General features: G+C 43.0%; 1 pseudogene; it reads right to left on the reverse strand.

Annotated features, from left to right (window-relative positions):
• Nucleotides 1-23098: 23098 nt before the first annotated feature.
• Nucleotides 23099-23216, reverse strand: LOC126237872 (5S ribosomal RNA; annotated as a pseudogene).
• Nucleotides 23217-23457: the final 241 nt, after the last annotated feature.

A 23457-nucleotide genomic window follows, 5' to 3' on the forward strand; every position in this document is an offset into this window, starting at 1 on the left:
CTCATAATGTTTTCTCCGTAAACTGCACAGATCTCACGATGAATATCGATCGCTTTTAGGCCTTTAGAACTAAGAAATCTTATAACAGGCCGTACTTCACAGTCGGTGGGACTCAACGATTATCGGAGGCGTTTTGAACACGCAGTACACAACGTAAAAAAGGAAGAATCAGACTGTAATGGCGTCAGTGCGTAGATTGAGATACAGGCTTTCATGTGAAAATAAGATTATTGAGATATCTTAGCACGTCTTTTTTTTTTAATTCAAAGCGGTACTTACTTAAAAACACGCCTCGTATGCTATCGTTTTCGGTTCTTATTCAAAAGCATTGGATTCGATTATGATAATATAGCTGTGTCGAAACCGCTCATCCAAAATAATGCTTTTTAGCGATATTGAGTTGTGCAGTTTTCTTCAGTTACAGTACCATTTGTATTCTTATGTCCTGTCCACATTAGTGTGACCGCCAATGCGAGACGTGCAAGAGGGGCGTCAGAGAGGTTTTGGAAGCCACCGACAGGAATGCGTAGCCATGCCGGCTCCAGTGCAGTGGCGAGCTTCGCCAGGTTTCTCGGTTCCGTGGTGCGAACAGCCCGATCAACGTGGTGCCACAGATACTCGATTGAGTTTAAATTCGGGGAGTTTGGTGGCCAGGCGAGTACGGTAAATGTTTCCTGGTGCTCTTTGAACCATGCACGTATACTGCGATCTGTGTGACACGTTACATTGTCGTGCTGATGGATGCCATTGTACCCAGGAAAAAGAACTGCACGTAGGGGTGGACATGGTCCTAAGGATAGATGCATACCACTTTTCTTTCCAGAATGTCGATCTCACGCAGGGAGTCCCAGGAAAACATTCCCCAGATAATAACGCTCGCTCCTCAGGTACGGACCATTACGACGCTTGTTATAGCATGCTTGCTTTCAGACGTTTTACGCCGTACGCGGCAACAGCCTTCTGTCCGATGGAGCATAAAACGTGATTCACCTGTAAAGGCCACCTTTGGCCAGTGAGTGGACGTACAGTTGCGATATTGGAGTCCAAAAGTTACGCTGACACTACATCGTGGCAGTTTTAGGTTGGAAGTGTTTTTAGCTATGGTTATGTAAGATGCTGGTGAGGTCGGGCCTGGACTACCACTGCCAACCGTAGCAAAGAACTGCGCTGTAGGCACTACCAAATGCTTAGTGTAATCCAATCCGCTTTGTGTTGTGGATTTTTGCATTATTTTGAAACGAGGGGAGAAACTAATCTTGGCGCGTAAGAGGATTCGAATGCGACTCTCACCACATCAAAAGGAATCAGCGATCCCGATGACCGTTATGTCAGTTCTGCTATCGTGGAAGCACAGGACGTGGACGTAGGTTGGCAGCCCTTCCAGAGGGAGGCGGGGCTTCTTCCGCCGCACCGCTCCTCTCTCCTCGGGCAGTCTATGTTTTCATTTCATTACGGTCGCGACCGACTGCCAGTATACCGTCCGCATAATACCAGCCTCCGTCGCCGATGAACGGTAGTCAGCATGGGTGTATAAGTCAGGCGCCTGCTGCGGAGACCCTTACGCAGCAACATTCGCTCAACGTCGTTTACGAGACACTGTTGGTAGCCCTTTCGTTCATCTGGGAGGTTAGTTGCTCAACTGTTGTACGTGTGTTCACCCGTACACATCTCCGCAGCTGTCGTACTCCCCTACCACCTATGACACGCGCTGCACCAGTTCCCTCGACGCAGATTTTCGATAGAGCCATTTTGCCAAGCACGAAAACAGCTTACAGGCTTAGGCGTTTCCGATGCGTCATCCTTTTGGACGGCAAATCAATCACTCCATTTCCTCATTACGACTACAACTGCATGGTTTTCCGCGTCCCCCTCACACGTTTTATGTACCCCGCACTAATAGTGCTGCCACCAGCCATCTGCGAGCGCTTATTTCAAGTAGATGACAAACATAGGCGATGGTCACATTAAGGTGACTGGACAGTGTAGCAGAGGTTGAAAATACCACTACAGTTGCAAAGTAGAGTTAGAAAACTGCTGCGGAAGCAAAGGGAACTTCACAGCAAACATAAACATAGCCAAAGCCCTGCAGACAAACAAAAACTACACGAAGCGAAATGTAGTGTGAGGAGGGCTATGCGAGAAGCATCAATGAATTCGAAAGTAATGTTCTATGTACTGACTTGGCAGAAAATCCTAAGAAATTTTGGTCTTATGTCAAAGCTGTAGGTGGATCAAAGCAAAATGTCCAGCACTCTGTGACCAAAATGGTACTCAAGCAGAGTTTGAGGAGAGCTATGTGAGAAGCGTCAATGAATTCGAAACTAAAGTTCTGTGTACTGACTTGGCAGAAAATCCTAAGAAATTTTGATCGTATGTCAAAGCTGTAGGTGGATCAAAACAAAATGTCCAGACACTCTGTGACCAAAATGGTACTGAAACAGAGGATAACAAACTAAACACCGAAATACTAATGTCTTTTTCCAAAGCTGTTTCACAGAGGAAGACTGCACTGTAGTTCCTTCTCTACATCGTCGCACACATGACAAAATGGTAGATATCGAAATAGATGACAGAGGGATAGAAAAACAATTAAAATCGCTCAAAAGAGGAAAGGCCGCTGGACCTGATGGGATACCAGTTCGATTTTACACGGAGTACGCGAAGGAACTTGCCCCACTTCTTGCAGCGGTGTACCATAGGTCTCTAGAAGAGCGTAGCGTTCCAAAAGATTGGAAAAGGGCACAGGTCATCCCCGTTTTCAAGAAGGGACGTTGAACAGATGTGCAGAACTATAGACCTATATCTCTAACGTCGATCAGTTGTAGAATTTTGGAACACGTATTATGTTCGAGTAAAATGACTTTTCTGGAGACTAGAAATCTACTCTGTAGGAATCAGCATGGGTTTCGAAAAAGACGATCGTGTGAAACCCAGCTCACGCTATTCGTCACTCAGAGGGCCATAGACAGGAGTTTCCAGGTAGTTGCAGTGTTTCTTGACTTTCGCAAGGCGTTTGATACAGTTCCCGACAGTCGTTTAATGAACAACGTAAGAGCATATGGACTATGAGACCAATTTAGTGATTGGATTGAAGAGTTCCTAGATAACAGAACGCAGCATGTCATTCTCAATGGAGAGAAGTCTTCCGAAGTAAGAGTGATTTCAGTTGTGCCGCAGGGGAGTGTCGTAGGACCGTTGCTATTCACAATATACATAAATGACCTTGTGGATAACATCGGAAGTTCACTGAGGCTTTTTGTGGATGATGCTGTGGTATATCGAGAGGTTGCAACAATGGAAAATTGTACTGAAATGCAGGAGGATCTGCAACGAATTGACGCATGTTACAGGGAATGGTCACTGAATCTCAATGCAGACAAGTGTAATTTACTTCGAATACATAGAAAGAAAGATACTTTATCATTTAGCTACAATATAGCAGGTCAGCTACTGGAAGCAGTTAATTCCATAAATTATCTGGGAGTAGGCATTAGGAGTCATTTAAAAACGAATGACCATATAAAATTAATAGTCGGTGAAGCAGATGCCAGACTGAGATTCATTGAAAGAATCCTAAGGAAATGCAATCCGAAAACAAAGGAAGTAGGTTACAGTACACTTGTTCACCCACTGCTTGAATACTGCTCACCGGTGTGGGATCCGTAACAGATAGGGTAGATAGAAGAGATAGAGAAGATCCAACGGAGAGCAGTGGGCTTCGTTACAGGATCATTTAGTAATCGCGAAAGCGTTACAGAGATGACAGATAAACTCCAGTGGGAGACTCTGCAAGAGAGACGCTCAGTAGCTCGGTACAGGCTTTTGTTAAAGTTTCGAGAACATACCTTCACCGAGGAGTCAAGCAGTACATTGTTCCCTCCTACGTATGTCTCGTGAAGAGACCATGAGGATAAAATCAGAGATGCATACAGACAATCTTTCTTTCCACGAACAATACGAGACTGGAATAGAGGGGAGAACCGATAGAGGTACTCAAAGTACACTCCACCACACACCGCCAGGTGGCTTGCGGAGTATGGATGTAGATGTTCTTTTATTATCGCAGGACCGGTTTCGGGCTCTTATACGCCCATCTTCAGGTGTCGTAACTTGGTGCTGTGACCCCCCCCCCCCCCCCCCCAAGCGCCGCGGTGGACGTGCACAAGTCGCGGTGTGCTACTTGCGCTCGTGGATAGCACACCGCGCCTAGTACACGTCCACTGCGGCGCTTGGGGGGTCACAGCACCAAGTTACGACACCTCAAGATGGGTGTATAAGAGCCCGAAACCGGTCCTGCGATAATAAAAACTTTACAACTGCAGCGGTATTTTCAACCTCTGGTATAATGCTCAGATGCGGATGTTCCTCCAACATGATTGTGTGGACAGTGTATAATGAATAGCCCTCCAGTGCCGCTTTGTAAGTCTCAAGGCAGCACAAGTCTATACCGGTCCTATACATACACTATATCACAAAGCTTCTCTACATGACATTTCGTATACAATACAGCTCTCTATGCTACTGTATCCTGTGCAAGCTTTTTCATCACCCAGTACCTACTGCAACCTACGTCCTTCTGTATCTGCTTAGTGTATTCATCTCTTGCCCGCATCTCGTGGTCGTGCGGTAGCGTTCTCGCTTCCCACGCCCGGGTTCCCAGGTTCGATTCCCGGCGGGGTCAGGGATTTTCTCTGCCCCGTGATGGCTGGGTGTTGTGTGATGTCCTTAGGTTAGTTAGGTTTAAGTAGTTCTAAGTTCTAGGGGACTGATGACCATAGATGTTAAGTCCCATAGTGCTCAGAGCCATTTTAAATGCATTTTTATTCATCTCTTGGTCTCCCTCTACGATTTTTACCCTCCACGCTGCCCTCCAGTACTAAATAGGTCATCCCTTGATGCCTCTGAATATGTCCTACCAAACGATGCCTTCGTCTAGTCAAGTTGTGCCACAAATTTCTCTTCTCCCCAATTCTGTTTAATACCTCCTCATTAGTTATGTGATCTACCCATCTAATTCATTAACTAATTTAATTAAATTCATTAATTCATTCATTAATTTAAAAAAGACAAACAGGGCCACACTAATTAAATACGCTGTGTAGCAATACACCTGAAAAGGGACCATGAGACCGCGCGGGATTAGCCGAGACGGTCTCAGGCGCTGCAGTCATGGACTGTGCCGCTGGTCCCGGCGGAGGTTCGAGTCCTCCCTCGGGCATGTGTGTGTGTGTTTGTCCTTAGGATAATTTAGGTTAAGTGGTGTGTAAGTTGAGGGACTGATGACCTTAGCAGTTAAGTCCCATAAGATTTCACACACATTTGAACATTTTTGAACTAATTGTAATTAATTACCAGTTCATAATATGGCAGCAAAACCTAGAGTAATTACGCTTCATCGTGGATAGTTATGCTATCCCAGGACCCTTGAAATAAGGAACTAATGGTCGTAGATAAATATATCCTGTTTTATTGGTATTAACGACTTAAATACTTAGTGAGTTACATGTCCCACAGACCATCTGAATGATTATTTTGTGGAAATTACGTGACCGTCTCAGTTTACGAGATACGTATACATGATTAGTTTCGTTGGATGCCCACATCCTAGTCATCTCAGAAGTTCCTAACGACACGGGTCTAAGTTTAACTGCAATGAACACACATTTTTCAGCGCTACTCACGCAACTAAACTTAAAACTAGGAATTTTTCTTTACTGGCTGTAGATATTTAAATAAAAGTTCGTCCATGGAATAGGAGTTGTTCTTAAGAAATAATATTAGGTTAAATTAAAAAAAAAAAACTTGGTTTACTACCGGTCACGCATTTTATGTTATTAGTCAAATGATAAGAAATTTTTGAGGCATTGACAACGTTTATAATGAATATCAACGGTTGAAAGTCGACTTTTATAATTATTAAAAACTGTAATAATTATTATTATGAGCCTGGTGGAAGACGTAAGGAGGTGTGTAAGCTTTATCTCTGACAAAATATCGTTACCTATACCTTTTCTCTAAAACTTCATTACCGTTATCATAAAATCCGATATGTAGCCGTACAGTTCGTATTATGAAAACCCTTATTCCGACATGTCAGTTGAAACTAAGTCTTTACTTATTTTTATCATTTAAGCACTGACCAGCTGCAGCTGTAGCGGCGCATCGAAAGCTAAGTACTAATTAATTGTTTGTGTATAGTGGTTTATTTAGGAACTTTAGTAGTCTTCAACCGGTGCCCTTGGTGTTTTCTGGTGAAGTAATTTCAGAAGAAATTTTTGGGAACTGTTTTCAGTTTCGTTACTGTGTCATTAGACGTTTGATTTTCTTTCTGTGTTAGTCTTTTGTTATATTCTCATTTGCTGTTGATTAATACTCTTAATAATAGTAGTTACTTCCCTTGTAGAGTAATTTTGTGATTATTGTAGTCAGTTTTTTAACATCTTCTTATTGTACAAGCGGAACTTAGATAAAGTAGTTTTCTTGTTTCAATAACTGTAAAATTTTACCATGAGTGAGAAGTGTGGGCTTTGCCGTAGGTTCGTGAGTAGCGGATTGCGGTGTGAGACTTGTTCGAAGTATTTTCACTGGGGGGGAATGCAGTGGGGAAGCCAGTGGGCATTCTGGTGAGAACGTCTCCTGGAACTGCAGGTTATGTAGCAAGAGTAAGTTGATAGAGGAGCAGTAGCGTAAGATCTGTGCCCTTCAGGTGCAGTTGAAAAACGCACAGGAGGAGCTAGATAGGATGAGGAGGGAGAAGGGGGTTGGGGAATAGGAGCTGGCTGTTGGCAAGAGATCTGCTAGGAGAAGGAGATTTTCAGATAGTTTTACTATTGGTGTTTGCAATAGATATGACCAGCTGTTAGAGTCTAGTGGAGAGGAATCTCTAGTAGCTGTAGATGTAGGAAGTATGCAGCAGACCTCAGCTGTTACGGTGGATAGGACAGTTGCAAAGTATAAGAGAAAGAAGAAGGTTCTGCTGTTAGGTAGTTCTCATGGTAGAGGTGTAGGCCAGCAGTTGCAGGAAGTGTTGTGGAGTGAGTACCAGGTCACCAGCATTGTGAAGCCTAATGCAGGATTGGCTCAGGTGACTGTTAACATAGGGGGGTTATGTAGGGATTTTACTAAAGATGATCAGGTAGTGATTGTGGGTGGGGCTGGTAATAGTATTGATAGGGATGGGGAGTATGACATAGATGGTGACCTGGAAAAGATAGCCACGCAGACTGGCAACACGAATGTGCATTTCGTGGAACTGTTTCAGCGTCACGATCGGCCTCATCTTAATACAGCCGTCAAGCGTAATAACATGAGACTTTGGGGTGCGCTGATGACGGAAGGCATGAGTCGCATTTCAGTGGTGTCGGTGGAGTCTATCAGCAGGACGGGTTTCACTAGACATGGCCTGCACCTCCACAAGTATGGAAAGGGGAGGTTGGCAAAGCTTATAGGTGACAGCATAGGTGAGGTGGTGGGATCACTCTTGGGAAAATTCCTATACTAGTGGCTGTTAGAGCTGCACCTTTTTTAGATTGAAGTCAGCTGATAGGTATTCCTGCTTAAGGGAAGTCTCTAACAAAGAAACCACTTTCGACAAAGCTTAGGTATCCGATTAATGAGGGAATTAGTATATTTCATCAAAATATACAAGGTATTACAGATAAAGTTAGTGAACTGCTTATAGATGTTGACTCTGAAATTATTAGTACATCTGAACACTTCATAACCCTTTGTTTCCTGACATAAGAAAAAATTTACTTTTTAACATTTTCTTTGCATAATTTATGCTATTGTGGCCTCAAATGACGGTAGTATTTTTTGTAAAATTTTATTTTATTTTTCACAACTTTTTTCTCTCCTGGTACTCAGAAGTACCGTCAGATTCCATGGACAGAATCACAACATGCGCAGAAAAATGCTCCAATTTTTATATCTTGTGGTTTATTCCACATAAATATTAAATTTTTTTACATTAGAAAATTAATTAACAGAAATATGATATTTCTAAATACTTTTTTTTTTAATTTCGCATAAATTTATCCTAGAGCAACTTCACAATACATAGTAACTTAGCTATACATTTTTGACAGTATATACATATCACATATTTAGTGATACCTCATGAAATTGTAGGAAACAGCTCTTTTTCTCATTGCAGCACAAATACACTTTACATGTACTACATTGTGAATGAGGTCTCGACTGAATTTTATTTTTCGCACACATTTGCATCGTCCTCTTTTACAACTGAACACTACAAAATGGTTTCCTCGGATGCCAAGACGTACATCCTTCGGAACAGAAAAGTTATCCTTCCTTCTCTTTGGGAGAGTTATTTCATCTTTACCAGAGTTTCTCTTTTTGAGATTTGGCACTTGCTGTTCATTCATTAGTGCCACAGCACGCCTGAATTCCAGCAGTGGCAGTGCCCCATGTATATCACTGAAAATGACGTACTCATTGACAAAAGCAGTTTGTATTGCTCCCCAGAAGAGACGGTGCTACCATTTCTTTGATCGCTTGTCAAGACCATAAGTTGAACGTAATCTGTCTGCATGATCCACACCACCCATGTTTTTATTGTAATCACATACAATAACTGGACATGGTATAATCATACTAGTTCCATCTTTCTGTTTTCTTGTCACTACGCTCTGTTCAGTGCCATGGAAGTTTGACGCAAAATACACTACTTTATTTTCCTTCCATTGAAATACTGTTAGGTCTAAAGATGACTCTCTGTGATTTGATTTAGACATTTTTCTTTAGGTATATTCCCTGGCAAACCTTTACTGTTTATTCTAATTGTTCCACAGGCAAATGTATTTACCGATTTCTGTTTGAGAAAAAGTGGACAGAACAACTAGTGAGAGGTAACGCATTGCTGCTACAATAAAGTGTGCCGGCCGTGGTGGTATCGCGGTTGTAGGCGCGCAGTCCGGAACCGTGCGACTGCTACGGTCGCAGGTTCGAATCCTGCCTCGGGCATGGATGTGTGTGATGTCCTTAGGTTGGTTAGGTTTAAGTAGTTCTAAGTTCTAGGGGACTGATAACCACAGCAGTTGAGTCCCATAGTGCTCAGAGCCATTTTTTTTACAATAAAGTGTTCGCACAACCTGACAGTACTAATAAGTACGCCTTATAATTTCCACTTTATCTCATTCACTTGCAACGTAATGCTTCAAACTATTATAAAAAAACAAAGAAAGTAAGTACGTACAATGGAAAACTCAACGGAAGTTTCAATAAATTGCGCACAAATTCAGGCAACACCATGGAAACAAGCACATACAATCTTCTGTTTTCACAGCAGCGCGCGAAAAACAATTTCAAGCTCTGACCGCCAGAGAGGTCTATGTATTGCACAGTAACATCTATGAAACAGTAGAGAAGAGTTACTGTTACGTACCGACAGGCTCTCAGATCACGAAACTGCACCACGAGAAAATAATGAGAGTCAAAACTTACTGGTACTTTTAAGTACCGTCAGGCAACAAAGGGTTAAATAAGGAGATAATTCAGAGGCTTCCTTTACCAGGATACAGGTTGGCTGGCAGCTTTTCTAGGAGCTCTTTGCAGTGTGGGGGAGTAGCCATGTATGTGAAAAATGGTATCCCATTTGAGTCAATTGATGTTTCAAAGTACTGCACTGAAAAGGTGTTTGAATGTTGTGTAGGTGTGGTTAAATTTAGTGGAGTTAAACTTCTAACTGTTGTTATTTATAGATCCCCAGACTCCGATTTCACAACATTTTTGCTAAAGCTAGAGGAGGTTCTTGGTTCACTTTATAGGAAATACAGAAAGTTAGTTATATGTGGTGACTGCAGTATTAATTGTATAAGTGATTGTGCAAGGAAAATGAAGCTGGTAGACCTCCTTCATTCATATAATCTTATGCAAACCGTATTCTTTCCAACGACAGTGCAAGGGAACAGTAGAACAACCATAGACAACATTTTTGTTCATTTCTCATTACTAGAAGGGCATTCTGTTAGCAAAAAAGTGAATGGCCTTTCAGATCATGAAGCACAAGTTTTAACTCTGAAAGATTTTTGTGCTGCAACGCATGTTAAATATAGTTATCAACTTTTTAGGAAATCTGATCCAGTTGCTGTAGAGACCTTTGTAAACCTTATCAAGTAACAAGACCGGTAAGATGTTTATAGTGCTGATACAGTAGACGATAAATATAATGCTTTCCTCAAGACTTTTCCCGTGCTCTTTGAAAGTTACTTCCCGTTAGAACGTTCAAAAGAGGGTACTAGCAAAAACAGGCAGCCTGGGTGGCTGACTAGAGGGATAAGAATATCCTGTAGAACAAAGTTCCAATTATATCAAAACGTTAGAAACAGTCAAAATCTAAATGCAGCAGCTCATTACAAACAGTATTGTAAGGTGCTTAAAAAGTTATTAGGAAGGCAAAAAGTATGTGGTATGCAGATAGAATAGCTAAGTCTCAGGATAAAATTAAAACCATATGGTCAGTCGTAAAGGAAGTGGCTGGTCTGCAGAAACAGGTCGAGGATATAGAATCAGTGTTACTGATAAGTCGCATATATGTACAGTATTTAATAATCATTTTCTGAATATAGCAGGTGAACTAAATTGAAACCTAGTCCCAACAGGGAATCAAATGGCTCTGAGCACTATGGGACTTAACATCTCAGGTCATCAGTCCCCTAGAACTTAGAACTACTTAAACCTAATTAACCTAAGGACATCACACACATCCATGCCCGAGGCAGGATTCGAACCTGCGACCGTAGCGGTCGCGCGGTTCCAGACTGAAGCGCCCAGAACCGCACGGCCACCCGCGGCCGGCAACAGGGAATCGTATAGCGCTCGTAGAAAGAAGTGTTCCGAGACTGTTACCTGAAATGCTCCTCCATGAGACTGGCAAGAGGGAGATTGAGTTAATAATTAAATCACTAAAGACCAAGAACTCTCATGGATATGACGGGGTATCTAGCAGAATACTGAAGTATTGTTCTATGTATGTTAGCCCAGTACTTAGCCAAATCTGTAACTTTTCCTTTAGAAATGATCGGTTTCTTGGCCGATTTAAGTACTCGGTAGTGAAGCCACTTTACAAAAAGGGAGACAGGGATAATGTTGACAATTATAGACCTATCTCTACGCCATCGGTGTTTGCTAAAGTTATCGAGAAGGTTGTATATACAAGGTTACTGGAGCATTTAAATTCACATAACTTGCTGTCAAATATACAGTTTGGTTTTAGAAATGGTTCGAAGGCTTTTGACTGTGTTAACCACAAAATATTACTGCAGAAGTTGGACCATTATGGAGTAAGGGGAGTAGCTTACAACTGGTTCGCCTCTTACTTAAAGAACAGAAAGCAGAAGGTAATTCTCCGAAATATTGAGAGTGGTAGTGATGTTCAGTCCCAATGGGGCACTGTTAAGTGGGGCGTTCCCCAAGGGTCGGTGCTGGGGCCGCTGCTGTTTTTTGTTTATATAAATGATATGCCTTCTAGTATTACAGGTGATTCAAAAACATTTCTGTTTGCTGATAACACCAGCTTGGTAGTGGAGGATCTTGTGTGTAATATTGAAACATTATCAAATAATGTAGTTCATGAAATAAGTTCGTGGCTTGTGGAAAATAATTTGCTGCTAAATCACAGTAAGACTCAGTTTTTACTGTTTCTCACTCGCAGTTCAACAAGAACTGATATTTTGATCGGACAGAATGGGCATATTATAAGCTAGACGGAACAGTTCAAGTTCCTAGGCGTTCGGACAGATAGTAAGCTGTTGTGGAAAGCCCATGATCAGGATCTTGTTCAGAAACTAAATGCTGCTTTATTTACCATTAGAATAGTATCTGAAATAAGTAACAGTTCAACACGAAAAGTAGTCTACTTCGCATATTTTCATACGCTTATGTCATATGGTATTATTTTTTGGGGTAATTCTTCTGATTCATAAAGGGTATTTTTGCTTCAAAAACGGGCTGTTCGAGCTATATGTGGTGTAAGTTCGAGAACCTCTTGTCGACCCCTATTCAATAGTCTGGGAATTCTGATATTGCCCTCACAGTATATATTTTCTATAATGTCGATTGTTGTTAGCAATATTAGCTTATTTCCGAGAGTTAACAGCTTTCACTCAGTTAATACTAGGCAGAAATCAAATCTGATGTGGAATGCACTTCCTTGACTCTTGTGCACAAAGGAGTGCACTATTCTGATTCATCCATTTTCAATAAGCTACCACAAGAACTCAAAAATCTTAGTAGTAGCCCAAACGCTTTAAAGTCTAAACTGAAGAGTTTCCTCATGGCTCACTCCTTCTATTCTGTCGAGGAGCTCTAGGAAGGGCTGAAAAATTAAGCAAATTCCAGTGTTACATTGTTGAATTTCTTTATTTAAACTTACGAATTGTCGCCTGAATACGTTTCTTGTATTTCATTTTATCTTTTTCTGCTAACGTGTTATAATTTCATGTATTGACTCGTTCCATGACAATGGAGACTTCTCCTTAATTTGGTCCCACGAAACAATAAATAAATAAAAACCTACAGAATTTTTCCTGACAAAAACAACTCGAGCGTAACCTATTCAATTATAACAGACAATACAGAAACCCAACGCAATCTGACTACTATACATTGACAACATGACTTCCAATAATTAACACAAAAGAATGCCCTGAATTGCAAGATATCCTAACAGTAATAAAAACTAAAAATGAAATTAAAGAAATATGAAACTACCTCCAACTTGTTAATTGTCTAAACTCATTGCAATCACGAACCCCATTTTTATGAGTCACTTACCTCACAGAAAATCTTCATAAAATGAACTGCAGCAATTACAGCAAGCAGCAACTACAGCCAGCTACATAAAAAGAGACTAACTACTACAGACTGTAACTACTAGGAAGCATACGGTTAGCTAAAGAAAGATGTTGTTGAAGAACAGACAATGTACACTAATGGCCATTAAAATTGTTACACCAAGAAGAAATGCAGATAATAAACGGTTATTCATTGGACAAATATATTATACTAGAACTGACATGTGATTATATTTTCACGCAATTTGGGTGCATAGATCCTGAGACATCAGTACCCAGAACAACCACCTCTGGCCATAATAACGGCCTTGATACGCCTGGGCATTGAGTCAAACAGAGCTTGGATGGCGTGTACAGGTACAGCAGCCCATGCAGCTTCAACACGATACCACAGTTCATCAACAGTAGTGACTGGCGTATTGTGACGAACCACTTGCTCGGCCACCATTGACCAGACGTTTTCAATTGGTGAGAGATCTGGAGAATGTGCTGGCCAGAGCAGCAGTCGAACATTTTCTGTATCCAGAAAGGCCCGTACAGGACCTGCAACATCCGGGCGTGCATTATCCTGCTGAAATGTAGGGTTTCGCATGGATTGAATGAAGGGTAGAGCCACGGGTCGTAACACATCTGAAATGTAAAGTCCACTGTTCAAAGTTCCGTCAATGCGAACAAGAGGTGACCGAGACGTGTAATCAATGGCACCCCATACCATCACGCCGGGTGATACGCCAGTATGGCGATGACGAATACACACTTCTAATGTGCGTTCAACGCCATGTCGGCAAACACGGATGCGACCATCATGATGCTGTGAACAGAACCTGGATTCATCCGAAAAAATGACGTTTTGCCATTCGTGCACCCACGTTCGTTGTTGAGTACACCATCCCAGGCGCTCCTGTCTGTGGTGCAGCGTCAAGGGTAACCGCCGCCATGGTCTCCGAGCTGCTGCTGCAAACGTCGTCGAACTGTTCGTGCAGATGGTTGTTGTCTTGCAAACGTCCCCATCTGTTGACTCAGGGATCGAGACGTGGCTGCACGATCCGTTACAGCCATGCGGATAAGATACCTGTCATCTCGACTGTTGGTGATACGAGGCCGTTGGGATCCAGCACGGCGTTCCTTATTACCATACTGAACCCACCGATTCCATATTCTGCTAACTGTCATTGGATCTCGACCAACGCGAGCAGCAATGTCGGGATACGATAAACTGCAATCGCGATAGGCTACAATCCGACATTTATCCAAGTCGGAAACGTGATGGTACGCATTTCTCCTCCTTACACGAAGCATCACAACAGCGTTTCACCTGGCAACGCCGGTCAACTGCTGTTTGTGTATGAGAAATCGGTTGGAAACTTTCCTCATGTCAGCACGTTCTAGGTGTCGTCACCGGCTCCAACCATGTGTGAATGATCTAAAAAGCTAATCATTTGTATATCACAGCATCTTCTTCCTATCGGTTAAATTTCGCGTCTTTAGCACGTCATCTTCGTAGTGTAGCAATTTACTGAATAGTAGTGTATTTAGAAACTTTTACCTAATTCAAGTGACATCCAGTTCCAAAAATTTATATAGTTATCAATAATTGTACTGCCCAAACATTTCCAACAACATCCATCCTCATTTTACATTTCCTTGCGTCTCACTTTACAATGCGTGTCCTACCAACACAGAGCCTCCACTAAGAAAAACATGTCCACACACTTCTCTATCCACTCGCTAACTGCTAGTCCGTCCAACCACAGAATCTCTTGCCCAGGGCGCAGAGCGCTGTCAGCGATATTAACACACTCTATAGCGCCGCCAACACATAAGCAGCCTACTTACACGGTATTCCAACACCTTCTGGAACTTCCTACTGTCGGACATGTCAACATTCCGACAGAGAACAAGAAACAGAAATTAATTACACTGCCTAAAAATCATGAAAAAATCAATTCTTTTGTATCTGAGTGCAAATTTTAAAATACACTCTAACGTCGCCTGACAAATACTGCAATGTTCCTGTACGCAACAGACAACTTATCTGATCTTGCCGCTGCAACTGCGTAACCAGCAATATGCTAAAATAAACCAAAAAAAATTTTGCGACCCATTGGGGGTGAAATGCTGGGTTAAAACTACTGATGCATCTACTCTTATGTCTTTTTATATAGGAATTGAATGATCAGGAGGGGTTTGGTCAACAAGCCTTAAATGGTGTGAAAAGTGAAACGAACCATTAAGGACTTTTAATATACTGTTATATCTTGAAAATGAAGATTCATGCATTGTCAAACTTTACTCAGACTTTTCTTTTCCTTGGAGGGTTTGAATTATTTCACAATTTCTGCTATCAATCTTCAAGTATCTTGTCACAACAATGTTACGAATGGTATTTCTTTCCACGCCAGGGTGCGTACGACTACTCTCAACAACTGTTCGCTCGCTACCACTCGCACTAATAATATCTCAGACTCAGAGTTTGTGTTTGCACGCAACAGCAGTATCAGCAGCCATCTTTCCAAAAAATATGAACGTCCAACTTTCACGGTACTTTTTTCTTCTTGTGTTGTAGGTATGGACATCACTATTGTTTAGTTGACAAGGATTATTTATGTCGAATTCACTATATATGACTAGTGCTCATGTGCTACATCAACTATTCGTACGATTCCGTTTGTTGAAGAGAACTTAATACAGTGTGTTTCCTCAAAGTTAGAGCCCATTAAAAAAAAAAAAAAAAAAAAAAAAAAAGTTAACAATTCTTCGAAAAACATCATTAACAATGTATTCTGTTGCTTGCTCTGTAATGGGACATATTATTACACTAGTACTGTCTTCAAATAGTAACAATTCTACTTGATGAATGTTAACTGGAGGTTCATTGAAGTATACACTGAAAAGACAAAGAGACTGGTACACCTGCCTAATGTTGTATAGGACCCGCGTGAGCACGCAGAAGTGCCGTATTAAGACTTGGCATGGACCCGACTAATGAGTGAATTGGTGCTGGAGGGAACTGAAACCATGAATCCTGCAGGGCTCTTCATAAATCCGTAAGAGTACGAGGGGATGGAGATCTCTTGCAAGGCATCCCAGATATGCTCAATAATATTCATGTCTAGGGAGCTTGGTGGCCAGCGGAAGTGTTCAAACTCAGAAGAGTGCTCCTCCAGCCACTCTGTAACAATTCTGGATGTGTTGGGTGTCACATTGTCCTGCTGGAATTGCCCAGGTTCGTCGGAATGCACAATGGACATGAATGGATGCAGGTGATCAGACAGGATACTTACGTACGTGTCTCCTGTCAGAGTCGTATATAGACGTATCAGGAGTCCCATATCATTCCAACTGCACACGCCCCTCATCATTACAGAGCCTCCACCAGCTTGAACAATCCGCTGCTGAGATGCAGGGTCCATGGATTGATGAGGGTGTCTCCACACCCGTAAACGTCCATCCGCTCGATACAATCTGAAATGAGACTCGTCCGACCAGGCAACGTGTTTCCAGTCATCAGCAGTCGAATGTCGGTGTCGACGGGCCCAGGCGAGGCGTAAAGCTTTGTGTCCTGCAGTCATTAAGGGTACACGAGTAGGCCTTCGGCTTAGAAAGGCCATATCGATGATGTTTCGTTGAATGTTTCGCACGCTGACACTTGTTGATGGCCCAGCTTTGAAATCTGCAGAATTTTCCGGAAGGGTCGCACTTCTGTCACGCTGAAGGATTCTCTTCAGTCGTCGTTCTTGCAGGATCTTTTTCCGGCCGCAGCGATGTCGGAGATTTATGTTTTACCGGATTACTGGTATTCACAGTACTCTCATGAAATGGTCGTACGGGAAAATCCCCACTTCATAGCTAGCTCGGAGATGCTGTTAGGCGTTGGCGACCGAAGCGCTGTATTCTACCTGTTAACATATTGAATACGTATGCCTGTACCAGTTTCTTTGGAACTTCAATGTATGAGGAACAGGAGTTGACTCAGAACCAAACCTTCCATGACTTCTCTGTAGTCACTAAAATTTTCTCTCCTTCGAAGGATTACCATCCAATCTTACCGCAAGTATTACAATAACACACAAAATATTTCCAAACACTTAAACAGCCCTGTTGCCTTGTGGTACAAGGAAATAGCTATCTTAGGAGCTACTAACCAATCCATCTCCAGTTTGTACTGCGGTTTCATTGAAAAACCATTCCATGTAACCATACAGAAAAAAAGTCGAAGATCAGTCTGACCATGGAGCAAGATCTCTCCTTCCAGTCCTACAATGCATTGTTCATGTGTTCACCAGCATTAATACAGATTATACACCATCATATTGAAACATCCTCTCAGGAAGAATGAGAGGTGCAGTTTCTGGCACAAATTCTTTACTCTGCAGCACAGTGTGCTCTTTTAAAATGTCTCGACAGATTGAAATTGTGATGGACTGGGTCTCGAACCCCGAACCGTAACTTTTGTGGACAACGCTCTTAACGACTACGATTCCTTCCAGGAACGTGTGCAGGTGGCTCAAATGATCGCCTGGAACCATGGTGAGCCATTTAACACCTATTACTAGATAAAGGAACCTCTTTAGACATTTCCTTGAAGCATAATTTTCAACTGTTGGCATCCACTCTCCTCCGACAGATTGTATAATGGCATCCGCCTGTTATCTATTGCGTCACCACCTCAACTTTTCCTTATTTCTTGAAATCTAGCTAACAACTTTCTCGATCCACCTACAGTCCGGTCGCTTGGATGCACGTATCACTCATCTCCATTTCATTTCGATTCTGTTCCTCAAACAATTTGGTTGTTTCCCTACCCTTCCTAACACCCAACACACATTTTTCCTTTACTTGTAGCAAGATCCTCAGGTTTCGATTGGTTTCTGCGTTAAGAATGCCTGTCGGACTGCCATATATCTAAACTGCCGACACACGATGGTTGTACACTTTACGATTCAGATAAAAACACTATTTAGTTTACCGAAAGCACTCCTGTCCATGTTTGGTCTTCCGTTTATTTCTTACGTTGACCGTCGAGTCATTGTCTTCACCTCCCCTGAATACCTGAATACGAGGAAACAAACTCATCAACTGATTCTAAGACTTCATTGTTAATCTCTCATAGCTTCTTTTCAGATTGCTGATCACATATTAATTTAGCCACACAGTAATTGACATTCAGCCTACTTTCAAGTTCTGTTACGTTATTCCATTCGTTGTTTCTCTAACGGTTGTCTCTAGTGTACTTTAAAACACCCCCGATTAAATTTGCCATTTTTAGCGATCGATTAATGTAGCATCCTAACCTTTATTTTAATGACCGTGACTTTCTGGATAAGCGCTAATCGGTTTTGACCGCTACGCTAATTGTTTCAGTCGGATTTTGACTGCTCAGTAATGTTATATTTAAAGGATACATGTTTTGCGTTAATCAGAGTATAACACCGAAAATGCAGATAAAGTACCTTCTGCACCAACCAAAATTTTTTGCTGTTTAATATCTGTTGATAACTTTTAATATATTGTTATTTCTGAATCTGTGAGCTTTATTACTGAAACTACACTCCTGGAAATGGAAAAAAGAACACATTGACACCAGTGTGTCAGACCCACCATACTTGCTCCGGACACTGCGAGAGGGCTGTACAAGCAATGATCACACGCACGGCACAGCGGACACACCAGGAACCGCGGTGTTGGCCGTCGAATGGCGCTAGCTGCGCAGCATTTGTGCACCGCCGCCGTCAGTGTCAGCCAGTTTGCCGTGGCATACGGAGCTCCATCGCAGTCTTTAACACTGGTAGCATGCCGCGACAGCGTGGACGTGAACCGTATGTGCAGTTGACGGACTTTGAGCGAGGGCGTATAGTGGGCATGCGGGAGGCCGGGTGGACGTACCGCCGAATTGCTCAACACGTGGGGCGTGAGGTCTCCACAGTACATCGATGTTGTCGCCAGTGGTCGGCGGAAGGTGCACGTGCCCGTCGACCTGGGACCGGACCGCAGCGACGCACGGATGCACGCCAAGACCGTAGGATCCTACGCAGTGCCGTAGGGGACCGCACCGCCACTTCCCAGCAAATTAGGGACACTGTTGCTCCTGGGGTATCGGCGAGAACCATTCGCAACCGTCTCCATGAAGCTGGGCTACGGTCCCGCACACCGTTAGGCCGTCTTCCGCTCACGCCCCAACATCGTGCAGCCCGCCTCCAGTGGTGTCGCGACAGGCGTGAATGGAGGGACGAATGGAGACGTGTCGTCTTCAGCGATGAGAGTCGCTTCTGCCTTGGTGCCAATGATGGTCGTATGCGTGTTTGGCGCCGTGCAGGTGAGCGCCACAATCAGGACTGCATACGACCGAGGCACACAGGGCCAACACCCGGCATCATGGTGTGGGGAGCGATCTCCTACACTGGCCGTACACCACTGGTGATCGTCGATGGGACACTGAATAGTGCACGGTACATCCAAACCGTCATCGAACCCATCGTTCTACCATTCCTAGACCGGCAAGGGAACTTGCTGTTCCAACAGGACAATGCACGTCCGCATGTATCCCGTGCCACCCAACGTGCTCTAGAAGGTGTAAGTCAACTACCCTGGCCAGCAAGATCTCCGGATCTGTCCCCCATTGAGCATGTTTGGGACTGGATGAAGCGTCGTCTCACGCGGTCTGCACGTCCGGCACGAACGCTGTTCCAACTGAGGCGCCAGGTGGAAATGGCATGGCAAGCCGTTCCACAGGACTACATCCAGCATCTCTACGATCGTCTCCATGGGAGAATAGCAGCCTGCATTGCTGCGAAAGGTGGATATACACTGTACTAGTGCCGACATTGTGCATGCTCTGTTGCCTGTGTCTATGTGCCTGTGGTTCTGTCAGTGTGATCATGTGATGTATCTGACCCCAGGAATGTGTCAATAAAGTTTCCCCTTCCTGGGACAATGAATTCACGGTGTTCTTATTTCAATTTCCAGGAGTGTATATTCAATACGTAATGGGTGTAATAGTGTTTTCATTTGTGAACATACATAACTGGTTGTAACTATAATGTAAATATTGTAAATTACTGGGTAATCACCAAGGGAACTTTGTTTAAATGTATCGATACCAGCAACGAAATGGCAGTAGCTGTGCCGTTCTTTAGCTTTTCGTGGTAGCGGGACTCTGTCGGGCTGCTAGCAGAGCAGGCAGAGTTTTGAAAGAGTGCAGTAGTGTTTGCTGGCGCTCTCGCAGACGCGGTGTGCAGTTATGATCGCGCCAATGCAGACGCACCCACTTTATTTACCAGCCAGTATTGAGAGCACCGTCAGGGTGGACAGGCGAAGGAAGCTTCAGATCTAACTATTGCCTGTCCCACAATTATCCGCGGCTCTGGAGACGACTCGGGGTTTTCACCCAGCACCGGCACCAGCAGCATTGTCGCCGGCTACATTCTTCGTCGTCCGCACAGCTACAACACCGTAAGACTGTTAACTGACATAGTAAAACTGATATTGAACAGGCATTACCCAGTGGCATTTCTTGCACAAACTTTAATGGCTAACTTCCTTGAACAATAACCTGCAGTAGTTAAAACTTTTAGGACACCTTAGTTGTCATTGTCCAGAGACATTATTACCAAGCAGGGTCCCTTTCCTTACCGTGCAATCACAGAGTGTCGTAAAAACATGAAAACGGATTAACTATTTACTGCCAGTTTTGTTTCTTTGCTAATGACTACCTTTAGTCTAAGCTTTGCTGCCTCAGCAAATTTTCGTTCCTGTATTGCATAGCAGAGGCTTAACTAATTTAAAATTTTGAGTGTTAACTTCACTCACTAAAAGTAACGTAAAATTTTGCTGGCAAAACTAGTGACTAAAGATTCAGCACAAATAATTAGCAACGAGTTGGTATTTATTTTATTGTTCTTATGTAAAAGCAAATCAGTTGCTCATTTGCTTAAAGTAAATTCAAATCAGTCTTTCAGTATTTAAAAGTAAGTTGCTTGCCTTTTTTCCAAATTATGAGTTACGTTGCGCTGAGGTTAATAAAAGTCATCTTTTACGTAACAAAATGTCAGTTACAGCCAGACATTTATTTGACCATCAACTTCATTTAACTTTGCTTTCAAAATTTAGTATTTCATACTAATTAATTGCAGACTCAGTGCATCTTGATTCATTTATTTTCTCGTTAACTGTTGTGTTATGAAAAAGTTGTGTTGCCACGCCGATAATTATTTGCTTAATTTTCTTTGGCATTACCTTTCTTAGGAGTTTGGATTTCATTGCCGTAGTGGGCTGGTGACCGTTTAATTATCCATTTTTTTGCTTATCAGCCGGCCGGGGTGGCCGAGCGGTTCTAGGCGCTATAGTCTGGAACCGCGCGACCGCTACGGTCGCAGGTTCGAATCCTGCCTCGGGCATGGATGTGTGTGCTGTCCTTAGGTTAGTTAGGTTTAAGTAGTTCTAAGTTCTAGGGGACTGATGACCTCAGAAGTTAAGTCCCATAGTGCTCAGAGCCATTTGACCCATTTTTTGCTTATCAGTATTTTTTGTATTAAATATTACGTGGTACCCTTTTCCCCCTGTGTAGTTCGTGAGCGACTACACTAAATTCCACTTGTTTTCAAAATTATTATCAGTATTCAGATTCCTTCCTTCAGAAGTGTCTGTTGTACACTTTCCTCCTACTAGTCTGTATTATTTTCCTTCGGTAACGATAACCTCATTCACTGTAAAATTTTATTAGGTACACGCAGTCATGGTCATTTGCAAGTATATCGCAAGCCAGTAGGCCGATTAGGCAGGGGGAGGTTAGAAAGGCCGTAAAAAGTTTGCAAAAGTGAAGTTATATATTTTCGTTAAACCGAAATGGAGATAGTAACGACCGTTGACATACACTTCTGTTCACGTTTAATCTTAACACAAATCAAGTGCACTGAAATATCGCCATACGCTGTTATAATATTCTGTACACTTTATCCTCACTGCAATCCATCGGCTGACGCGTAGACGCAAACGCGTAATATCGGCTCTCCGCCTTTGTAATTACTTTTTGGTAAAAACACATTGTCACAGTTCGGTATAATTCCTAAGATTTGCTGGGGGGGGGGGGGGGTTGGTTAACTTACGGAAATTGGGACACACACTCAGCCGGTACAAATATGGCTCTTTTCGCCACGGCATTGCATCAACAAACCACTTACAGACTCAGCTGTATATCGGCGCTTCACTTATTCTCGATCTATCCCCGATCTGTGCAAGTAAAATATATTCTTACCTTTGAGTACGTCACTGTGGGTCAGCTACAATTTAAACAATAGGACGTCATCACAAAAATGCAGATCATCAAGATATGTTAGATTAATACATATACTATTTTCATCTTCATCATCTGTTCTTTCTCTTAGTCTTTCTCCACCTAGTTTAGGGATCTGGAAAACTTACTCGCAGGAAGCTGTATGTAGATTTAGAGATACTTTCTCAGTATCCTGATAAAGTCTAGGGGAATTTGCTGAATTGGCACGCAAGCAAACCAGATAAAAAATTGTCAACCCTCTACTTCGATAATGGGCTGTTTTGGGCGAGGAACAGAGTCCATAAATTTCTAAATTTAACGTAAGACGAAACATCCCTTTTGTTTCCTGAACGGTTCCAAATATCAGAACGAGGTTTCTGCAATTCTTAGTGTGCTGAGGGACACGTTATAATTTTTGGGAAATTTGTAGTAAGGTCTTATGTGACCAAACTGCTGAGGTCACCGGTCCCTAAGTTAACACACTACTTAACCTACCTTAAACTAACTTACACTAAGGACAACACTCACACCCATGCCCGAGGGAAGACTCGAACCTCCGACGGGGGGGAGCTGCGCGAACCGTGACAACGCGCCTGAGCCCGCTCGGCTACCACGCGCGGCGGACACGTTATATTTTGTATGGAGAATGCTTTGAATTCTGGCACCAACGACATACTGATACAACAAGGATTTTTATTAATGGAAACGTATACTCTTCATAACTGCGTCCTATAGCTCTTGGAAAGAGAATTACAGTGATGCAGCTCTTGTTAGTATTGAAGTTGAAACTTTTGGCATAACAATCAGAAAAGTACTCCGTCTTCAGGCCACGAGTGCCCTACCGGGACCATCCGACCGCCGTGTCATCCTCAGCGGAGGATGCGGATAGGATGGGCGTGGGGTCAGCACACCGCTCTCCCGGTCGTTATGATGGTATTCTGGACCGAAGCCGCTACTATTCGGTCGAGTAGCTTCTCAATTGGCATCAAGAGGCTGAGTGCACACCGAAAAATGGCAACAGCGCGCGGTGGCCTGGATGGTCACCCATCCAAGTGCCGACCACGCCCGACACCGCTTAACTTCGGTGATCTCACGGGAACCGGTGTATCCACTGCAGCAAGGCCGTTGCCAAAACAGTCCGAAAAGTGCACTAAAATCGGAAAGCAATGCGGTGAGAGAGGGCTACTGCGGTATAAACAACCCCAAACAGAGGTCTCATGCCAGACTCCGTCGTTAGAAGGCCGATGCAGTAAGACAGGCCTCAGCTACTAAGATAAAACCTCATTTCCTGTACTGCACAGAAACGGCGTCAGCTATGATTTTTGTACATGGAACTACGGCATATGCTAGCTTCTGGCGAGTCAGGTGGGG

This window comes from Schistocerca nitens, chromosome 2 (genome assembly GCF_023898315.1).
Source record: "Schistocerca nitens isolate TAMUIC-IGC-003100 chromosome 2, iqSchNite1.1, whole genome shotgun sequence".
In the NCBI taxonomy this organism is placed as follows: domain Eukaryota; kingdom Metazoa; phylum Arthropoda; class Insecta; order Orthoptera; family Acrididae; genus Schistocerca; species Schistocerca nitens.